Raw genomic sequence first — 24,494 nt, 5'->3', positions numbered from 1 at the left:
AACACAAGAAAAGCCATATATGAAAGATGACAGCTAGTTTCATACTGAATAGGTAAAAACTGAAAGTCTTTCCTCTAAAATATAGAACAAGACAAGGATCCCCATGTACACCACTGTTATTCAACATAGTACTGGAAGATAAGACAAAGAAAGACCATCCAAATTGGAAAGGAAGAAGTCAAAATATCTTCTCTGCAGATGACATGGTCTTATATGGAGAGAAACCTAAAGAATCCACTGAAAAACTATTAGAACTGCTAAACAAATTCAGTAAATTTGCAGGATACAAAATCAACACACAAAAATTACTAGCATGTCTATATACCAACAGTAAATAATCTGAAAAAGAAACCAAGAATGTAATCCAGTTTACAATAGCTACAAATAAAATAAAATACCTAGGAGTACACATAACCAAAGAAGTGAAAGATCTCTGTAATGAAAATTATAAAACATTTATGAAAGAATTTGAAGAGGAAAGACAAAATGGAAAGATATTCTATGCTCATGGACTGAAGGAATCAATGTTCTTGAAATGTCCATACTACCCAAAGCAATCTACAAATACAGTGCAATCCCCATCAAAATACCAATGACATTCTACACAGAAATAGAAAGTGTAATCCTAAAATTTATAAGGAACCACAAAAGATCCCGAATGGCCAAAGCCATCTTGAGCAAAAGAAACAGAACTGGTGGACTCCCATTACCTGAATTCAAATTTTACTCTAGAGCTGTAGTAACAAAAATGCCATGGTACTGGCATAAAATAGAAACATTGACCTATGGAACAGAATAGGGAACCTGGAAATAACTCCACACATCAACAGTGAATTTACATTTGAGAGAGGTGTCAAGAAACATACATTGGGGAAAGGACAGTGTCATCAATAATTGGTGCTGAGAATACTGGGTAACCATATACAGAAGAATAGAAGTAGATCCTTATTTCTCACCATATACAAAAATTAAATCAAAATGGTTTAAAGACTTAAATCTAAGACCTGAAACTATGAAAGTCCTAAAAGAAAATTTGGGGGAAATGCTTCAGGACATTCATTTGAGCAAGAACTTCTTCAGTAATATCCACAAAGCACAGGAACCAAAGCAAAATTGGACAAATGGGATCACATCAAGCTAAAAAAGCTTCTGCACAGGAAACAAAACAATCAACAAAGGGAAGGCACAACCCACAGAATGCGAGAAAATAATTGGAAACTACTCATCTGACAAGGGATGAATAACTAGACTATAGATAAGGCACTCCAACAACTCAGTAGGAAAAAATCATATAGTCTTATTTAAAGCATGGGGAAAACATCTGGATAAACATTTCTCAAAAGAAGACATAGAAATGGCCAACACATATGAGAAAAGCTCAACATCATTAGTCGTCAGGGAAATTCAAATCAAAACCACAAAGATATCATTGTACCCAAATTTAAATGGCTTTTCCAAAAAACCAGGCAATAATGAATGCTGGTGAGGATGTGGAGAAATGGGAACCCTCGTAAACTGCTGGTGGGAATATAAATTAGGGTAGGCACTGTGGAAAACAGCATGAAGGTACCTCAAGAAACTGAAAATAAAATTACTATAGGACCTAGCAATCCCACTGCTGGGTATGTACCCAAAGAGGGGAATTCAAGATATGGAAAAGACATCTATACCCAGATGTTTATTGCAGCATTGTTCACAATGGCAAGGATATGGAAACAATGTAACTGGCCATGAGCTGATGAATGGATAAAAAAGTTGGGTACATATAAACAATGGAATAATATATAGTCACAAAAAGAATGAAATCCTGTCATTTGAAGAAACATGGGTAGTACTGGAGAACATTAGTTATGTGAAATAAGCCAAGCACAGAAAGACAAATCTTGCATGTTCTCACATAGATGTGGGAGCTAAATATTAAAAACAATTGATCTCACAGAGACAGAGAGTAGAATGATGGTTACAAGAGGCTGGGAAAGGGAGCAGGCAGGAGGGGATAAAGTGGGGATTGTTAATGAGTGCAAAAATATAGTTAGATAATTAGATAGAATGAAGAATATTTGATAGCACAACAAAGTGAGTATAATCAACAATAAGAGTATATCTCAAAATAACTTAAGAAGTGAAATTGGAATATTCCTAACACAAAGAAATGTTAAATGCCTAGGGTGCTGGACACCCCAATTGCCATGATTCAATTAATTCGCAGTGTATGCCTGTATCAAAACATCATATGTAGTCACTCTATAAAGATATACAACTATTAATATTATGTACCCATAACAACTAAAAATAAAATATATTTTAAATAAAGAGGAGAAATGGAATGCTTCTCTGGAAACATATGTCCTTTTTAAACTCACACATGTGGAATTTGTGAGCCCGTGAAACAAAGGAGCCCAGAAATGCAAAGGCAGTGTACATGGAGGGACAAGGGGAATGGTAAATCCTCTCCTGGTGCAAGAGTTTCAGGGCCCTTTGTTTTCTTCTTTCAAGCAGTAGATTATGAGAGAAATGATGTGTGTTGCTTAGGAAAGGTGATCAGAGTGATAGGGTGGATTGAAAAAAGAGCGAGTGAGGAAGCCAGCAGCCCGAGGTGGGCCCGAGTGAGTGGGTGCCCCAGTACAACTGCACACTCAGCCGGCTGGTGGTGTCACCGTCTGTAGTACTGCTGACCTCCAGCTAACTGCGCTGCTTTCCACCCATCCAAGCCTAACACCAGAATCCCGGATTGTAAATGAGCAGGCGAAACCCACAAACAGCAGTAAAGCCGTTAGAAAATGCAACTGAATAAACATAGTCCTCCTGTTAGCTACAAATTCTACATATACATGCTTAGGAATAAACTTAACTGCAACATAGTATGCCTTTTATAAGGACCATGTATCCTTAGAAATTGATGTGAACAAAAGCACAAATAAATGATGAACACAAAATATTTCTTAATGGCAATCAAAATTTATATATTCAATTTTTTTATTTTTTATTGATACATTATAATTGTACATATTCATGGAGTGCATGTTATATTTTGATACAAGCATATAACATATAATGATCAAATCAGGGTAATTGGGACATGATTCACCTGAAACATTTATCATTGCTTTATGTTGGGAGTATTTGAAAACTTTTAGCTATTCTGAAATATAATAAATTATTGTTAACTATAGTTGCCCTATTGCACTATTGAACACTAGAACTTTTTTCTTCTGTTTAACAGACTTACCCCTTCACCAACACCTCTTCATTACCCCTTCCCACCACCCTTACCAATCTCTAGTAGCCACCATTTTATTCACTACCTCGAGATCGATTTTTTTTTAGGTCCCATATATGAGTGTGAAAAGGCAATATTTGTCTTTCTGTGCCTGGTTTATTTCACTTAAAATAATGTCCTCCAGATCTATCCAAGTTTCTGCAAATGACAAAATTTCCTTCTCTTTCATGGCTAAATAATATTCCATTGTGTACATAACCACATCTTTTTTATCCATTTGTCCCTTGATAAACACTGAAGCTGATTCCACATTTTAGTCATTGTGAATAATGCTGCAATAAACACTGAAATGTAAATATCTTCTGGTTACATTTTATGTCTTTGCTTCACCCAAGTGAGGTTTAGAGGCATGCCCTTCCCCTCTACAATGTTCACCATGTCTGTGACCGTTAGTTGTGAGTTTGCACCCTCAACCCCCTAATCCCTGGAGAATATTACTACCGTATGAGCACCATAATGTTGATCAGTTAGCACTAATTTGACGGTGTGTATATGTGTAGACTATTCCTCCGATCTTGTGATACCTCACTGTGGATAATGGGCTCAAACTCAATCCAGGAAAATATAAGAGGTGCTAGATCACTGTCGTTTCTTATAATTGAGTAATATTCCATTGTACACATATACCAAACTTTAGTAATCCACTCATGAATTGACGGGCACTTGGGTTGTTTCCACATCCTTGCAATAGTGAATTGTGCTGCCATAAACACTCGGGTGCAGATGTCTTTATTATAGAATGTCTTTTGCTCTTTTGGGTAGATGCCCAACAGTGCTATTGCTGGATCAAACGGTATTTCCACTCCCACCTCTTTGAGGTTTTAAATTACTTTTTAAATGTAAAGCAATAACCAACAAAATTCCAACAGGATTCTGTATGAGAGTTCATAACATTATTTTAGAAATTTAAATGGCATGGTTTTGATAAAAGAAATGAAAGCAGAACAATGTATACAGAGTCAACTTATACAATTATTTAGAAAATAATAATGTCTATTATAAGCAGTAAGAAAATGGTGGACAATTAAACAAGTGATGCTGGGTCAACTTGTTATCTATAAAAAGATATAATTAAATAGTATTCTTATAGCATGAGAATAATATGCAAATAAAAGTAAGATATGACTTATGAATATATGAATACATTTGCAATAATAGTCCTCCAAGGTAAAACATAAAACATAGAAGCCATGAAATGAAAGATTGACTAATGTTATTACATAAAAATGAAAATTCTGAATATGACAAAAAGATGATAAGCAATTTGTAAGTAAATGTAAAAGTAAAGTGTACAACTACCTATGATTATATGCCAAAACGATATGAGGAATCCTCAAATGATCAGAAAGGGAGGAATATCTGGAAATGGAGAGCTCTGAAGATGGCAGAAATATAAAGGTATTAATATTCATTAATCAGTGAAAGTTTGCAATATGGTTCTGAGTGTCAAGGACTGAAGTGTATGATTTAATGTATTTCCTGCTGAAGGTGATTTCCTAGGACTCTGTGTGCTGAACTTAATTCTGTGATTCATTTACATCCCAGATGAACTGCAATGGAAAGTCTTTCCCCTGCTTTTGGAAAATCTTGTCAAATCTTTCATTCTGCTCAATGGTCATGTGATTTTTCCAGTCTCCAATGGTACCTGGTAGAAAATAACAGAGAAATAGCTTCAGTTAAGTTTTGTAGTGTGGCGAGGGGCAAAAGAAACATATAACTCAGTGCTGACAGAAACCTTTTCCAACTTTTATTTTTCTGCCAATTAAGCTCCCAGGCATTCCTCTACCTGGCTAACACTCTTCACTTTCTGACTTCATGGCAAGCACACAAACACATTTATCATTGCAATTTTACTGTAATTAGATACAGTCATCACCCACATTCTCAGTGTCAGCACCTGGGAAATGGAAAATTACTACAACTTGATCACTGTTTTGTTCCAAGATCACATTGGTTCCCCTAATCTACAGAAGTCTCTTAAAAATTCCATAAGAAAGTCATCACTGAGATGATACTTACAGGTAAAGACTCAGATGCTCAGAGAGATTTTGTAAAACAGACCAAGATCATACAGTTTCTAATGGCAGAGCTGAAATTATTCCACTTTTACCCCATTTACTTGTGAGATGGCCTTAAACTAAATTTTCAAAGACATCCTGATGGCATGAGGAATAGTAGCTGATAGAAAGAGAGGCAAGACAAGACAGACTGATTTGAAAAACAGACTGAACTGAAAACACACTGAAAACTTAAACAACTGAAGCACTGAATGAACTAAGAACACAAACACCTAGTGCAGGACTGCTAAAGCGAAAGCAAAAGATGATCAGGTAAATAAAATGAAGGAGAGACTTGTTTGTTTCTCTGCAAAATAAACATATGGCTCACATTCACAAAGACATTTGGATCACTCTTTTTTTTCTTATAGCCATTTCAGTCTCTCATTGTCAGGGTTTCCTAAACACACCAAAACACACAAAAATGTCTTCTTTCGAATGCAAAATGCAAGTGCAGTGCTAACGGAGGTATGCAGTAGCCTCAGCATCTGGAAGATAGTAGGATGTGCTGGGACTAATGGCAATGGGCATGTGCCTCTTCAGGTCAGCTCAATGCTACCAGTGCTTCAGGTATTTCAAAAGAAGGGGAAAAGATACACCAAAGAGAGGAGGGAAGGAAACATTAACTTAGAGAAATACAAAGCCAATATTTATTGTTTGTTGACATAAGGTACATAACCCTATGAAATTACTAAGTGCCAAACCTAGGTCTATATTTCTGTGTAATACCAAGTTAGCAAACATGAAATATAAATAGAATGATAGTGTAAAGCAATTATTCTAAAACTCATTCTCCAGAGGTCAGATAAATGGAATACAACTATAAATTTTCTTAAAGTGTTACACTAGTTTAATAAAAGACATGTAGCTAGTAGTCCATCCTAATACCAACATTAGAGCTAATATGTGTTGTTCCTTCATCACAGTGAGAGGTCCAGGATAAATCATGGTGATGCAAGAGTGGCCATTGATGGCCAATAGACTTGTCAATATTCCATTGTCAGGTGCTATGCCCTTGTTTAGGAGGGAAAAGCATCTAATCCTAAGTGAATATCCATTTGGTGGCAGGTAGGCACTGTGCTAGGCATCAGTCGATTTTCAGAGGCCATAGAGAAGACCTTGTGATTTTAGGTTCCCCATCAGATACCCTTTAGGGACCAGATAATGTAGTCACATGGAGAGCACCAGGCAGACATCATGTAATAGAAACTGACTACAGAAGGGAAGAGGGCCAAGAGGGCTCCACTTTTTGAAACTCTACCAGGAAACCCCGGGGCTACACTCTGTTCCATCTGCACCACAGTGGAAACCAGCTGTTACTGCTTCACTGCTGAACTTCACCTTTGTGAAGGAAATGGCCTTCCTGTAGTTTTGGCCCAAAGCCCCTGTAGAGTGTGTTTTCAAAGTTTGCTAGCGGGTCATCCTTCATGTTCTCAAACGAGGCCTGTCTCACCACGGCATCCACAGCCTCCTCACTCAGGTCTTCACCCAGAAATTTGCAGAGTTTTAACACAGAACTTCTGAGATCCTGAAATAAATCACAGTGTGATTAATTATGCAAATTATGAGAAGAGAGACATATGCAAGTGTCACATATAAATATTGCGGGAGTGAAAAATGTAGGTACTTCAGCTGGTTGTAAGTTTGGAGTTGGACAGTGCAACTTGACTTTCTTATTCCTTACTGGTAAATATTTCATTTGTCTGCTGTTTGAGAGTTTAATTAGGTTAATTGCACATTTTTTCATTTTCTCTGTGTTCACTTAGCAAAGTTTCTACTGTCAGGCACTGTTCTGTGTGATGTCAAAGTGAACACAGGGATAGGAAGGAAATCAGTGCTGGGAGTTGACTCCAAGATCTAGGGCAAGAGAGTGACTGTGGAATAGAGGTAAGAGAAAGTTACGGCCAGGCGCGGTGGCTCACCCCTGTAATCCTAGCCCTCTGGGAGGCTGACGCAGGAGAATCACTCAAGGTCAGGAGTTTGAAACCAGCCTGAGCAAGAGTGAGACCCCGTCTCTACTAAAAATAGAAAGAAATGATTTGGACAGCTAAAAATATATACAGAAAAAAAATTAGCCGGGCATGGTGGCACATGCCTGTAGTCCCAGCTACTTGGGAGGCTGAGGCGGGAGGATCGCTTAAGCCCAGGAGTTTGAGGTTGCTGTGAGCTAGGGTGAGGCCACGGCACTCTAGCCTGGGCAACAGAGTGAGACTCTGTCTCAAAAAAAAAAAAAAAAAAAAAGATCACAGATTCATTTCAGTCCATCACTTATCTACTTGTATGTTTCTTTTATTCCCATTTCCTACTGCAAATGCTGCACCTACCCCTACCATTGCAACCAGTCAATTGGTTTTAAAGTGCATCTGTTTGCTTGAGTGTGTTCTTTAGAGATGTGTACTGTTGTGAGTTCTTATATTTTCAACTTAAGTGGATCATCTTATTTCTTACGCTTTTTTAACTTAATGCTATGATTTTAAGATCCATTATGTGCTGCCTCTATTGTCCCTATCAGCTGCTGCCTCCTCCTTCGTAGCTGCACCCATGGGCTTTACCTATCCACTGTCTCACTGAGGGACTTCCCCACCCAAGCAGCACAGCAATGCGCATCCTCATTTTGTTCCTCTGCATGGACCTGTTTAAGAATTTCTTTAGGATAACTATTCAGGAGAGCAATTGCTTGTGCTGAAACCGAGATCATAAGGCTGAAGGAATGGACTATTTCTAGTAAAAAGATACCAAATCATAAACAGGACCTAAGGCCACGCCAGGCAAGGGTTCAGCCATGCACCCCTACATTTAAAGTATGAACTAGGTTTGAGATGCCGCAAGGTGCTTTTTCCTAGCAGCTAAACATGCACCGGCCTCATGATAAGCAATATTGAGACAGTTGTCACTCACTGACTGCCATACGCTGAGTAACTCAACCCCTGTTCCACACACCACAACTATACCTTTGATTGGACAAGAGACTGATTTTAGTAACTTTCTCGTGACAAGAGACCACAACCCGTGGAGTAGTTCTGGCCAATTCATAGGGTCTGGTCACTGAGTGCCTTTGTGTCCTTACTTCACCTTTTGATGCAGAGGGCCTAACTGGAATGCATTTAAATGCTGTCACCCCCAAAGTGACATGGAATGTATGTGACATGCATGTTTGCTTATTGTGCATGCGTGCATCCCCCACTGGTGAATATTCATAACTGCCTCTAAAATCTATTGAACAGGAATACTTGGCCAACCCGTTCAGCATAAATTCCTGTCTCATCCTTCCCTGCCTCAAAGTGGTCGATTTCCAGTTTCAGCCAGAGGCTGAGCCTCCTCCCTGGAGCTCGTGACTCTCTTTGAGATATGAAGAAACAAAGTTCTCCTCTCAAATTTATGAATCTTCAGACCTTTTCTGTGACACTTGCTATGTATGTACCTAATATGTCCAAGAAGTGCCAGATTGCTGTTCAGAGAATGGCTGTTTTGGTCTCTTTTCCCATGGGTAATACACTAATACATGTAGATCTCTATCCACTCCTCGTCTGCATTTGACATATTCACCTTGCAAATTCTCGTTAGTCTATGTGATGGTTAAATTTATGTGTAATTTGAATGGGCTAAGAGATGCCTAGATGCTGGTAAAACATTATTTCTGGGTGTGTCAGTGAGGGCATTTCAGGAAGAGATTAGAGTTTGAATGAGTAGGATAAGAACATCCTCCCTCACCAATGCAGCCAGGAATGATCCAATCCATTGAGAACCCAAATAGAACAGAAAGGTGGAGGGTGGGCAATTTCTCTCTCTCCCTGAGCTGGGACATCAGATTCTCTGGCCCTTGGAAATTGCAGGACCTGGTTCTTGGGCCTTTGAACCCTGGGACTTGCATCAGCAAACTCCGCAATTCGCAGGGCTCCGTCCTCATACTGGGAGTTACACCATTGTGTCCCTGGCTCTGAGGCCATCAGACTTGGTCTGAATTACACCACCGACTCTCCGTGGTCCCCTGCTTCCTAAGGGCTTGTTCCCAGCCTCCATAATCATGTGAACCAATTCACACTTATATATATCCTTAATATATATAACATATATGATATATACTCCTATTAAACATAAATAATATTTTTATATATGATATGATGCACATATTCTTCTATAAATGCCTTGTGGTTTTCTTAGCTTTGTACATAATACAAAAATTAAATGTACAAAATAAGTCATACATCATAAGGTCATAAATAGTGTATTGTGAAGGGAAAATTAATCAGCAAAAAACATTGGGATATTTTTCTTGTGAGGCTACATCTTTAATTATGGCCATTCAGAATGGCTTCACTGACACAGTAATATTAAAATAAGGAACTAAAGGAGAGGAGGAAATGATCCATGCAGATGTCTAGGGGAAGAGCATTTCTGGAAGCAGAGACAGGGAGTGCAAAGGGCCTGAGGCAGCAACATGCTTTTAGAGCTCCCCTAGAGCAGCTGTGTTGGATCAAAGTCAGCGAAAGGACCAAAACTATTTTTAAGTACTCACAGCTTGTATATGCTGCTGTGAAACCTTATAACATAGAAGCAGGTCCTGTTCATTTTCTTGGACACTTTAAAAACCTCTCAAAGCACATGCCTCTTTTTTGTTAAGAACTAATGTTTTACATATGCAAAGACTATTTGCAATATCTGTGATCATGTAAATGGTGATAGGTTTCTATGGTTTAGATACCTTGTTTTTAAGAAGTTAAAAGAGTCACCATTTGACCACCTTTTTCAAAGTGACCAGGGAACTATGGCATTGGCAATGGACTAGTGTGGAGAGCTATCAGACTTACTGAGCAGCAGGGGTCACTGCAGACAGAATGTGTCTTCAGAGGTCAACACATGACGTAAAACTGGGCCACATGATAGGTGCTAAATTGAGTAGAAAATGGAATTGAAATCAGGCTTTAGTCAAATTTGGGTGATCACCAGGAAAAGCAGGCTCAAGGAAAGAATGGAGGCACCAGGCCCTGAGGCAGATTATCAGGCAGGAAGTAAAAATACAGCTGGCAATGGCAAGGAGAGAGACAACCCTTTAGGGGTTACCTAACTGAATTCCTATTTAGAATATTGCTTTAATCAAACAAGACATTCTATGACTTAGAGATAATTAAAAATATTTAGGAATTATTCTGTAATATGATAATTAGTATGTAAACTTTTCTCCTTCTTATGCTCTTCAAATATATGTCCTAACACCTGACCAAATGCTAAATATTCTTGCTTCCTTTCTCATTCCACCTCAGCATTCAGTGTTTGATGTTTTCTTAAGTTTAATGGTTTTAACATTTTGCCCATTCCAATGCCATATCAGAAATAATTTGTAACTGCATTGTACAAAACCTTATTTCACAGAATATCGAACAGTGAGTTCTGTATGTCCAGAGGATTAACACTATATGGCCATATGTAATACTAGTGAAAAACTAAATTCTCATATTATAGAAGTATCATTGTATGTCTTAGATTAGCTATTGGAATACTGAATTTACCAGATTTGGGGTATGTGACTACGAAGACATCATCATCTCTAATTTCAAAGTCATCTAAATTTTCTGATAAGCCAGTATCAAATGCTGCACAATGAAAATAAAATCCTTTAAATTTCAATAAATCTGTTTCTAAATCTTCCATAACTCAGTGCCTGCAAAAGACATATGACATTCTTTTAATGATATTTAGATGAATTTATATTTCTGTGCTATACCAAAAACAGGATATAATGAAACAGAACAAAATATCAAGAAGGGCAATACCAATGAGCTCTTTTTTCTGAGAAATAAAATATTTTTTAAAAACATGAAAAAATTGGGAAAAAGTTGACTGTGCTCATTTGATCATGAGCAGGAGCAGAATAGAAAACAAAGAAGCTGCATCTGTATCCAGTTCGATTGTCATATAGAAGTTCCACTACCTTGTAATCTACTTACATTAGAATCTATACCTTTGCTTTAGTAGAGTGTGTTCTTAAATCTCTAAATAGATATTTTGGAGCTACATCATGGCTAGGTCTATTGAATGTCAAAGCGAAAAAGTCACACAGTAGTTGTGCCTCTTAAAGATAAGAGGAGATATTTTCACATATTTAGCCTGGTGTTTAGAAACCACAACAAACAATGGAACCACATACAACTATTACAGTACAGACAATAAGAAAGAAGCTACTTACCACAGGAGTTAAGTGAGAATTAAGACTTGATGTCTGATAGAAAGGCAAGCAAGAAGAATAATTGTGCTGTTGAAGATGACAAAATATATACAGATTATTCCACAAGAAGAATTACTGGCTGTCCAATTAGCAGTGCTACCAGAATCAATAACTCACTCAAGGGGATGGCTTAAACTGATGCTAACATGCACCTCTCACAGTAGACCAGTAAAAAAGCCTAATTCGTTTACCAGGAAAAAATAGTCTTGTGTCAACAAGTACAAACTTTTCAAGGCTGCTGGGTCAAGTACAACGTCTGTGCTTTGGAATAACTTCAGAAAGTCAGGAAGTATTAGCACCCACAACTGTCTGCTTGCTGTCCCACTCAGGACCCTCTTATGTCCATAGATCACCATTAAACTAGACTGAGTTGCTTTACTTCAATAGCACAGCTATTGGGGGCTTTAAATCTTTGTGTTCTTTCTTATGAGACAGAATTGAGAATAAACTGGGAAGAAGATGAAGAAAGAATGCCATATCTGTCAGCCGTAGATAGATTTACTTTCAAAGATTAGGCATTTTCCCAATTTCCACAATATGCTTGACACAAATGTACTCATTTAATGAACAAATCACCATTTATCTGCCATCACAACCGCTCAGTTGAGCAAATGTTGTTATGGTCTTCATGTCACTATATCACACAGGAAGAGAAGAATCCTAAAGTTGGTTCTTCAGGTATTGTTTTTTGGCACCTTTGTTATGGGATCCACACTAACCAGTCAGTCAGTTTGCCTATTAGACTGGAATGACCTCAAGAGGTAAATATTCTAGGTGCTACTAAAACTCTCTGTTTACTCAGGTTATTTACTTTAACTGCTATTTCTTGTCTACTGCTAATGCTCTTGAATAACAAGTATTTCTTGCCATCTTCTAAGATAAATAATGACTACTTTGTACCTGTTGACTTTACACTGGGCACATTACATGACTTGAAACATAACTTAGGCCCATCCTAACACCCCCACCTTTCTTCTCTATTCTGCAGCCACCAAATCCAGCAAAGCCAGCTTGTATTTCTGAATGCCGTAGCTTTGGATTTTGTGGTTTGCATCTTCCCTCTTTTCACCATTCACTAAATAAAAATATTATGTGAAGAAAGGTTTCAATCTCTTTTACTGGAGAAATCTTTAATGCTAAGAAAACTAGGTTCTACTGTGACATAAATTTGACCTTGTAACTATTCAGAGTGCCTTTTTGTCAAGTGATTTCTAAATTTAAAAATACTCATTTCATGAAGAGGAAATATGATAATGATTAGAAAGGAATAATTGTCAGTCACTAACTAAAATAAATAACTTGAGGAAAGCAAACTAAAATTTATTGTTGTTAAACTTCTTAATATTTTGTCAATCTTATAGTGTGAAAGGGAGTAAATTTAGCAGCTTATGGTTTTCAAGCAGAACCTCTGACCTATTACTCACTGACCACTAAGGTATGCTGGCCCAGACTTAAATAAAAAGCAAGAACTTTTTTTTCAAAGTATTATGGGGCTACAAATGTTTTTGGTTACATGTATTGCTTTTATAATGCTCCAGTCAGGGTTAAAAGTGTTCCCGTCACCCAGATAGTGTTCATTGTACCCCTTAAGTAGGTCTTTCACCCATCCCCTCCTCCCCTCTCCCCTCTGCTTGATTTCCTTTGAGATACACTTCTCTCTATGCACAGTGTGCTCATCAGTTAGTTTCAATTTAATAATGAATACATGTGATGTTTATTTTTCCACTCTTTAGATACCTTGCTTAGGATAATTGTTTCCAATCCCATCCAAATTATTGCAAAAGATATTAAGTCATTTTTCCTCGTGGCTGAGTAGTATTCCATGGTATACACATACTACATTTTGTTAGTCCATTCATGAATTGAGGGGCATTTGGGCTGATTCCACATCTTTGCAATTGTGAATTGTGCTCCAATAAACATTGGAGTATAAGTGTCTTTTTGATAAAATGACTTCTTTTCCCTTGGGTAAATACCCAGTAGTAGGTTTGCTGGATTAAATGGTACTTCTAGTTCTTTGAGGAATCTCCATACTGTTTTCCATAGAGGTTGTACTAATTTGTATTCCCACCAGCAGTGTATAAGAGTTCCTCTCTCTCTGCATTCGCACCAGCATCCATTGTTTTGGAACTTTTTAATAAAAGCCATTCTGACTAGGCTAAGGTGATATCTCACTGTGGTTTTGATTTGCATTTCCCTGATGATTAGTGATGTTGTGCATTTTTTCATATGTTTATTGGCCATTAGTCTATCTTCTTTTGAAAATCTTCTGTTCCTGTCTGTTGTCCACTTTTTAATGGTTTTATTTTTGTTTTTATTTTGTTTTGTTTTGTTTTTTGCTGATTTGCTTGATTTCTTTGTAGATTCTGGTTATCAGTCCTTTATAGGCTATTTCTTTGGATATCACACCAAAAGCACTGGCAACAAAAACAAAAATAGATTAATGAATTGCATCAAACTAAAAAGCTTCTACCTACCAAAGGAAACAACCAACAAAGTTAAAAGGCAACCTGCAGAATGGGAGAAAATATTTGCTAGATATATATCTGATAAGGGTTAATGTCCAAAATACACAAGGAACTCAAAAAATTCTATAGCAAAAACAAACTAACAAATAACAAATTTAAAAAATGGGCTAAGGACCTGAATAGACATATCTCGAAAGAAGACAAAAATGAAAAGATGCTCAACATGCTTAGTCACTGGGAAAATGAAAATTAAAGCCATATTGAGCTAATATCACACCCACTAGAAGGATAATCAAAAAGGCAGACAGTAACTAGTATTGTCTAGGAATCCTCATACATTGCTAATGGGAATGCAAAATACTGTAGCCACTTTTAAAAACAGTTTAGCAGTAGAATGAACACATTATAGTATATGCATGCAATGTAATAACCCAATGAAAATGAATATACTATTACATGCAATGACATGGATAAATTATAAGAATGTGTTATTGAGCAAAAGAGGACCACCACAAAAGAGTACATTTTATATGTATATGAAGGTCAAAAAGAAGTAAAATTAATCTGTGGTTTTAGAAGTCAGGACAATGGTTATCCTGGAGAAGGTTGTGACTGGCAGAGGGCGCCAGAATGTGGATACAATATCCACTACAAACATTGCATATCCACTACAAACATTGTATATCCACATGTTTATAGTTATATATTAGCCTTGTACTCTTAGGACAAGTTACATCACCTTTTGTCTTTCAGTTTTCATATCCATAGATGAAGATAGTGAGTGCCTACTTCGCATAGTTGTGGGGAGGATTACATAAGTTAATGCATGCAAAACACTTAGACTGGAGCTAAACACTTAACAATTTCCCCAGTGCATGCTAGATATTGTCATTGGTGGTGGTGTGTGTGTGTGGGGGGGGGTGTTATTCAGTAATAATATTCAAAATATTTAGCATCTAGTATGGTATATATAGTCACTGACAATTCAGAACAGACACTGCTTTAAAGCAGTTGGACAACTGTGTCAATGTGTGCTGGCAGACATCAGCCCTGGTTTTTTTAGCTTTCTACCAATATGTATGCAGAGAGTGATAGTGTTCATCAAGTATTAATGACAGCATTTCTTAGAGGGGCATTTGAAGCCTTGCAAAATTAATTGTACAATTATATCATTTCAAAAGTCTAAAATAAGTATGTATCATTTTTTATGAAAAATTTAAGGCCTTGTTAAAAGTCTTTGAAATTCTGGCCAGGCGTTGTGGCTCAGGGCTGTAATCCAGCACTATGGGATGCTGAGGCAGGAGTATCACTTGAGCCAGGAATTCGAGACTAGCCTGGGCAACATAGCAAGACTCTGTCTCTACAAAAAGTTTTAAAAATAGTAGAGCCGTGGTGCACACTTGTAGTCCTAGCTACTCAAGAGGCTGAGTCAGCAGGATCCCTTCAGCCCCGGAGTTCGGGGCTGCGCTGAGCTATGATTGTGCCACTGCATTCCACCCTAGGTAAGACAGCAAGATCCTGTCTCCAAAAACGGAAAAAAAAAAGTATTCAAAACTCTTAAGGCAACTACTACTAGAATTTAGGTCAATTCTAAATCTCTTCAGAAAATAATAAATGAAGAAATCAATTCAAAAAAATAAAATCTCACCTCCAAAACCGAATCATGCACACTCACACCCACGCACAAAAGTCTAAACTTGCTGATACCATTAAGTCCTAACATAAAGTTAATACTGTGACTAAACATGGACTGAATTTCCCCATTGCAAAAAAAAAAAAAAAAAAAACAACCCACAAACAAACAAAAAAAGCCACCTTTCAGAAAGGTTTAAAGCACAACATCAACTTTATTACAAATGACAACCTAAAAAAAATGTCATAAAGACATTCCAGATAAATCAGAAGAATGTATTCAAGTTATATAGCACAGTCAGGCATATTAGTCACTACTTTACGTGTTAGTAACAGCCACAAAATCTGGGAACATAACAAAAATGTCTATCTTGCTCACACAATCTCCTGTGGATCCAGGCAATTCTTCAGAGCAACTGTCCTCTATGTGCAGACCCTGCCTTCCAGAATGTTTTGATCTTATGACATCTCCATAACAATACACACCCCCATGGCAGGGGAAGGGCAGGCTCAAGAGTCAGACAATCAGGTATTGGTGAACAGAGTAATGTCTACCCTACAGGGTGCTCACTCTCTTCCCTTCTGGGATTCTGGCCAACTGAATACATGCACAGACTACTAAGCCAAATGAAGAAAAGTATTTTTTGTGCAGCCCAGAGACTGTGTTGAGATTTTGTACCTCCATCCCCAAGCAATGCCTTAGTATTCGTGAAGCTCTGCCTTACTCAGCAAGTGGTACGTAGGGAAGCTAGAGCCTGGGGACCCAAGGCCTAGCAGAGACACTGTGGCGCTTGCTGCATGGAGATGGGAGTCACAAAGCTAACCCAGTGTGTCCAGACACAAAAGGTCCCAGAGAGGAGAGAGAAACAGGGCAAAGCCCTTTGGGTCTTTAGACACCTAATAACAGGGGTCAGCTGGATTAACTCCTTCAGGGGGAATCACTAAGGGTAAAAGATGGAAAGGGTACCTGAAATGTTTATTTCAATGTCTTCACCTTTGCAGAAGTGAGTAGAATTCTCCTATCCTGGAGAAGCTTCTGAATGCAGTAAGTATCCTCCCACAGACTGGGTCTGGCGATTGTTGGATTATGGATGTCGGTGGTACCAAGGATTAATGAATATCTTCCCTATATGTGGTTTACGAAATTGTGTGGATCACGTTACTTAAGTCAAAAATCTCTACAGATCCTGAAATACACAGAACTTTTAGGAAGTGGTAGAAGAACATAAAATTTCATTTATACTTACTTTTATTTTATTGAAAAAATATGCAAATTTGTTTACATTAATCTGGGAAAGACTCAGACTCTTAAGTCATCATGTCCAGAGTCTATTTATCTCCTTTCAATGGTGGTGATTGAGAGATCATAAATAAAGAATCTCTTTATTGCCAACTTGTTTGGGTGACTAAAAAAAAAAAATAAAGAATCACTTTTCCTGGGAATTTTGTCTACACAGGGACTGAGATGAGGTTAAAATGCAGTACAGTTATAACCTGGAAAAACCAGGGATTCAGGAAAAGTCAGGCAGAGAAACCAGGAAAGGACAAATTCCAAGGAAAAACTGCAGGTGCCTGTTCTTCTGTACAAAAATATTGCCCTGGCTAGAAGAGAGAGAGAAACCTACGTGTTGGTCAGGATTTTTCATGAAATCAATCCAGTCTAGAGGAGCTTAAAGCCTGGTGTGGTCACCCCAAGCTCCATAAAAGCCTAGAATCTGAACTCTACCCCTCAAGTCCCAGTCCCAGGATAGCAGTGTAAGCCCCTTTGAGACCATCCCTCAAATATCTGGAAACTCTGGACAAATACCAAAATGTACAACTAGTTGAGGATACTGACACGTAAACAAAGGCAGAAAGATTGTGTAGGGGAGACAAACTGGAAGAAGTCGCCAGGATGGGGGGTAAGTTCCCTTTATCTGTTTGTTTTTGGTTTTTGCCCCTTTGCCACCTGGAGCCAGCCATAGTTGAACAATAAATACAGGGTGTCCCAAAAGTCACCATGCATAGGGAAAATTGGAAATTGTAGCTAAATGTACCTTTATTTACAAAATATTCATTACAAAATTTTTCCTTTGTATAGAGACGGGACACCCTGCAGTACCGGCAGCTAGAACGCGATAAACACTTTAACCACCAGGTGGCACTCATGAACACAGCACTTTGCAGACAATTTACTCAATTTGACTGATAGATGGTGACTGTGTCCTTTGCATGATCAAAGAGGTATTTAAATTTAACATTATTTAATATTCACAGTACAAACATTATAAGGAATATACCCTATGCTTAGCATGTTCTAATGTATACCAGTAGTTCATTTTTTTATACTGTTGAGTAGTATTCTATTGTATAAAAATAACACAATTTGTTTATTTACTTTTTGAAAGACATTTAGGTTGTTTCCACTTTGAGACTATTATGAATAAAGTGTTATGAATAGTCTTGAACAAGATTTCATTTGGACGTACATTTTTGTATATCTAGTGTAAACAGCTAGGAATGAAATTATTGAGTAGTATGGTTTGCTTTACAGGAAAATTCTAGCTTTTCAAAGTGGTCAAATCATTTTACACTCTCAGCAGCAGTGAGAGTTACAGATGCTCCACATTCTCACCAACATTGCAATTATCAGGTTTTTAAATTTTAGATATTCTAATATATGTGAAGTATTTTATTGTGATTTCCTTTATATTTACAAAAATTATAATACCCTTACTCTCTTGACATAAAATCTACAGAGAACACGCTCTAACTATATATGCAATTTGAAAAAAATCAAGATAATGCCCCAACTGTAAGAGAGAAATAAAAAGAAAATACTAAAATGAAACATATATTAACATACAAAATATTCAAGTGTTACCACACTACAAGGCTTAATAAAGTAGCCAAATTATTGCACTTGTAAGTAGAATCACTTTAAATTAAACAGCTATGAATGTATGTATACAACAGATACATTGTCTTGGAAGTTCATTTATAATATGAGGCATGTAACTGACGTTATTTTTTCAAATGTCAAAAAGTTTTTGATAAATTCCTGGACACAATGGTGGTTACTAAAACTTTGCAAAACAAACTGCATTTTTATGCCAAATGGAATTTGTTTCCACACTCAGCTAGATATGGGTTTTTCAGAGCTATGAATGTCCAGAGGATCATTTCAAATTTAGGACAGTTTTCATTTTGTGGCACTTACACCAGAAAATGTCTAGTGCACCTGGCTCCCACCCACCCTGATACATTGTGAGAACAAGAAGTGCTCCCACACATTCCCAACACCCACGCAGAACCACTGTCCTAGAATGATTCGATGTCTGTGGGCACTAGCCAAGGGCACTACTAGCTGATGACCTGTCCTACCAAACTCTCCCCTCAGCCAGTTCTGATCTATCATTAAGTCACCTTGGTGTTTCCTTTTAAGTTGTTTGATAAGACGCTTTAGGTTGGTTTCCCCCAGGAAACAGACTGGGATTTGCATGAAGACTGGAAATTGCTCTCAGGAATGGTCTTTGCGAGGGAATGAAAGAAGCATGACTGGGCAGAGTTGAACTGCAAGGCACTTGCAACAGAGGCCACAGCTGATCAAATAGGGAGCTAAGGAGCTGGGATGCTCTTCACAATTGTTCTAAATTGAGGCAGTTTCGCTGCTACAGATGAGAATGCAGGGCAGCATTTGTGCAACTGTAGCTTAAAAAGGTACAGTCTGTGTACCTAAGTAATCTTTTGTGTTTCTTTTTTTCCTGAAGTGTATTTTTTTAATGAAAGTGACAAAAAAAGATAGAGTATACTTCTTCATAGTAACTTAATTGTGTAGGGCAGGTCGAATAAAGTGAAATGGGAAAGAGGAACAAATTATAGGCAAAGCCCTATGAAAAACTTCCCTGCTAACTAATTTCTAACATGTTGATCATTTTTTCTTTTTAAAAAATAAGTTGTTCATGTTAAGGAGGTATTATTATTACCATCTTACAGATGAGAAAACTGAGGATGACAGGTTCAGTGATTTTTGTTCAAGCTCCCAATTACAGAAAATCCCAATTCTCAACCATTTGTTCACTGGTTTGACCAACTGTATCATATATTTTAATACTAAGCAATGTGTCAAATTTTGGTGGTGAATTAAAATATTAAATATTACATCTTCACTAACTTTTTTTCCTTTGTGCTTAAACTCCCTGGAACTGGCTCAATGTGTGCAGGTCCATTATCAATTGAGCCCCAAAGTCACAAAAAGAAACCCCAACCTTCCTACATAAAAAATACATCTTGACAGACACTTCCTATCTCACATAGAATCCCATAATATTAGTTGATAATAGCAAGGAAAGGAGCAGAACATTCAATGTATACCCTTTGAGGATTTGCCTCTCTAACGTTATTGTCATGGGCTTTAGGGTCAATAATTACCTTTTACCTTTTAAAAGGTCAATAATTACCTTTTAAACACTTTTAGTAACAGATCCCAATCTCTTAAGGGACTTCGTATAAATAGAGATTAATCTATCTGACATTTTAAAAACAAAATTTAAATATCAGAAAATATATTCAAATTAATATCAAGAATGATCAAGATTTTCAAAAAAACCCTTATCCCCAAATTCCATGTGGAACATGTTCAAGATCTATATTTTCCAAACAGTCTAAATTCCACAAGAATCAAACTATTAACAGTACCATCATATATGGAGCATAATTCACTGTAACTTATGATTCTATCACATTTAGATATGTTTGGACTGAGTATGATCAAAGTCAATAACCTACTTACTAATGTCTTGGCCATGTGGCACTAGTCCATACCCTAGTAATTTCCAGGTCCTTAAATGCTTTAGTTTAACTATCTGCTTGGGGCAAGCAATAATACGGCTTCATTTTGATGTTCATAGAGCAGCTCCATTTTGGCAAAGAAGCCTCCCTTACCTGAAAGCCCCACGTGGTTCCATCTCCAGGCTTTTCTACCTAATAATCTTGGGGGGATGGAGGCCAGGAACCCTGAAAGCCTTCTTGATCTGCTGAGGACTGGGGTGAGGCGAGTGAGGCACTAGTCTCAGGGGCAAACTTTAAGGAGATGCCAAACTCAGTATCAAGAGAAATAATATTTAGGGCAATATTTTTAAAAATAAAGATTAATGTAAAATCTATGATGAAAACATCAAAATTTTAAATAGATCTAATTTTCCTTTTGCCCCAGGCTCCAATATGGCTCTGTACTACATTGTTATTTAAAATTTTGTATTAAGAGCCCTTCCCCCCTCTACAATATTCTTGAACCTTCTCCAGCATTTTCCCAGCTTTTACTACTGGAGGGGATTGGATGCATTCTTAACCCGATACACACTCCCTTTCTTGCCCACTGCAGATGCAGTGGCTTGAATTCCACATTCTGACCACACACACACATTTTCACCCAAGACTTGTAACCTTGGAGAAGCCCTAGGGCTTCTGACAGCCATTTCTTTGCTTCAGTATAGGAAGATCATTTTCTCCTGAGGAAAATTGTGTCTTAAGTAAAAAAGCCAATTCTTTAATGTTTAGGTGAATTAACCCAGGATCATTTCAACCCAATATATTTAAGAAGTCTAAAAAATTTTATTCCTAAAGGCACATTTAGCACAAACATTCATAATGGGCCCAGTACCCAGGCCAGGCCACCTGCACACACCATTCATCTTTCCAACAGAAGTGTAGGAAATACATTTGTTTTCCTTGTTGTACAGTTTTAGCAGCAAGTCTTCAAAATCTAAGTGTTGTGGCTTTTTTTCTTTTCTACTTTTTTTTTTTAATATGCCACTTAGGAGGCGCCTAATCAAAGTAAACCATTTCTGAGTCTTTGACTTCAGAATTCCATCTTTTAAATCTGGCACAAATCACAGAAATTTAGCTGGGTGCACTGGTACATCCCTGTAGTCCCAAACACTCAAAAGGCTGAGAGGGCTATATCCCTTCAGCCCAGGAGTTCGAGTCCAGCCAGGGCAACATAGTGAGACCTGTCTCAAAAAAAAAAAAAAAAAAAAAAAAACCCAGGAATTTAAGATTATGACTGTCTTACTTTTTAAGTTAAGATCAACTAACATATCTAAGAGCTAACACATCTTTGGCAACTTCAGTATACCAAATATAACCCCATCCTCAACATTCTAATCTCATGATTTATTAATTTCATTAATGCTATTATTTTTATCTCACTTCAGCCATGTCCAACCTTAAAGAACCACTCTGGAAGTTGTCATCTGAAAGAGTCTCTCAGAAATATTAAATTCCTTTACTCTTCTTTCCAATCTCAACCTCTCATGATTCCAATTTTCTTTCTCTTATTTTCCATTAGAAATTTTCTTTTCTTTGATTTTTTTCAAGAAATTTCTACTCCTCCATTTTTCCCCACATTATTTTTTCCATCCAGCTTAAATCCCAAGATATTAATACATCATTTAACATGTTCCCCTGAATCTTCAACTTCATTTCATGTATTCATCCAATAAAAGTATCTAATATAGATTCTCTACAAAGCTATAAATATAAAGCCAAATAAAACAGCTCCTACTCTCCAACTGGTCATCTCAGGCACTTCCTCTTTTGAGAAAACTCTCCGGGCCATCCCAATGCCAGGGTAACTTAGATGTCCCTCCTTTGTGGTATGGCACCATCTGTGAGTTTTCATCCAGTACTGTATTTATCTACCCAGAAATGTGGGAACTGCTCAAGAAGAGAGACTACATCTCCCATCTCTTATCATTCCATTGCCTAGCTCTGAGCATAAAGTTTGACTGAAAAAAATTCAACTAAATATGATTTGACAAAATGCTTAAAGCAAATTGGCTAACAGGTAAATTTTAGGCAGAATATTATTGTAAATTAATAATTTAGTTACCGGTTTTATAGGTTTTCTTAAATACTGGTGCACTCAGGGTGGGTGTATGTGTGACAATTTTCCAAAGCTTTACCTTTAAGTATTTTTATCCATTTTTCTAAATGGGGGAGGGGGCACGCTTTTTGTCACATTCCTCTTTATTTATCCCAACCTATATATCTGACAATTTGTGTATTTTAAAAACTAAAACAGTAGTACAAAATGACTCATCCATATGTATTAAATATTTAAAGAGTGCCTGCTCTCTTCTAGTACTAACAATAAAGTGGGGGAGCAGGCAGACAAGGGCCATCATCAAATATACATAGTGGATCCCATTTTTGACAGAAATGACTAGAAAAGCGTCTAGGGACTTATACAACTAGATATCAATTATCTGCTTTGTTTAAGTGGAGGGATTATAAGTTTTCTAATGTACTTTTCCATTTTGATCTTCCTAAATCTTCAATAAATAGGAAAATGCCCACATTCGAAAAATAAAGATGCTATTTAAAAAAATCTGAGATTTAGGACTGTTGAAAGGTTTGTCTTTTAAAAAAAAATCCCAAATCAATTTTCAGCTCCATCTTTCTGCTCAAAAGCATATCTGAAGAACTGGTACATTATTTTGTAATTGATGAAAGCAGTAATATTAGTGATATGGCAATTTTATTGGTGTTTTAAAGATATAGTTTTAATAGTAAGAAAACTACTAATTTACAAATGACTTATTGAGAAAATAGCAGTTAATAATTGTTCAATAATACATGTAGTAGGAAGGGGTTGGTTTGCATAGAATATAAGCTTGATATATAAGTAATGTGATTTTTGCTCCCATCCTACTTCCTTAGCCTTTCACAATATAGCTCCAAAATGACTTTCCAGTCTTATTTTCTGGTGGGAACCTAACAACTATTATTCTCCAGGAAATTTGACTGAAAAAAAATTAGAAATTTACAACTGATTTATTGAAAGAGTTTTGAAAATTGGCTTAAAGGTATTGAGCAAGTGCATAATGGCAAATATGACTTTAATTGAAATGCCAAGTTCATCAAAACTATCATTTTCCCAATTATTAATTTTGTTGTGGCTGTGAAGTTTTATTTTAGTATTGGTGTATTGGTGCATCATAAGGTAGTTTTGCAACACTTTATCTTTGGTAAATATTTTATCTTTACCTTTTTTAAAAGAAAAGAACTTTTAAATTTTAAAAGATTTTTTTCTTTTATGTTTCCAATTTATTTTCAGCCAACTCATTTCTTGGTGCTTTGTTCATTACGTAACATTTGGAAACAACCTAAAATGTTCAACAGTAAAGGATTTTCAGAACTAAATACCTTTCATCTTTGTGCAGGGGTATGAAATCAAGAAAACTAATGGAGGCTGTTCTTTCAAGGAGAATGACTGCAAAAATAGAGATGGGGTACTAGCTCTAAGAAGGTCTAGGAAGTATATTCTAAGATAAGTAAATGTGTAATATAAATGGCAATCGATATAAAAATAAAACAACTATTTTATTTAAAAACTAATGTCAATTAAATGTGTAAAAAAAAAAAAAGCTTTGGTGGACTAAGAATAACCTCTCTCTGTCATATTTTGTTTACCTCCATTATTTGAACACATTACCACTAATTTTTTTTTTCTCACTTGCCATCTCTTGGGCTATGCTTTTCCAACAGTCTCTCCACCTCTCCTCCTCTCTCCCCCTACTCCTCCTACCTCTCTTCCCTCCTTTGCTGTTTTTCCTCACTTGGTTCAGTATTCCTGGAATATTTAGCTGCATCACAGGATGAAGATTAACCACCAAATACTAGTTAACATTGATGGTTCAGGACCATGGACAGCAACAGTCACATTGGAAGTGGGGCTCACCTATATTGGGGAATGACTTTGAAAGTTTGGTCTCCTACGTAACAAACTTGTTGGCATGGCTACAAATGGATACAATGCTGATCAGAATATTAAAACTCGAGGCTGAGTGTAC

The sequence above is a fragment of the Lemur catta genome, chromosome 2 (genome assembly GCF_020740605.2).
Source record: "Lemur catta isolate mLemCat1 chromosome 2, mLemCat1.pri, whole genome shotgun sequence".
NCBI classification, from domain to species: domain Eukaryota; kingdom Metazoa; phylum Chordata; class Mammalia; order Primates; family Lemuridae; genus Lemur; species Lemur catta.
Note: the sequence above shows the minus strand (reverse complement) of the source record.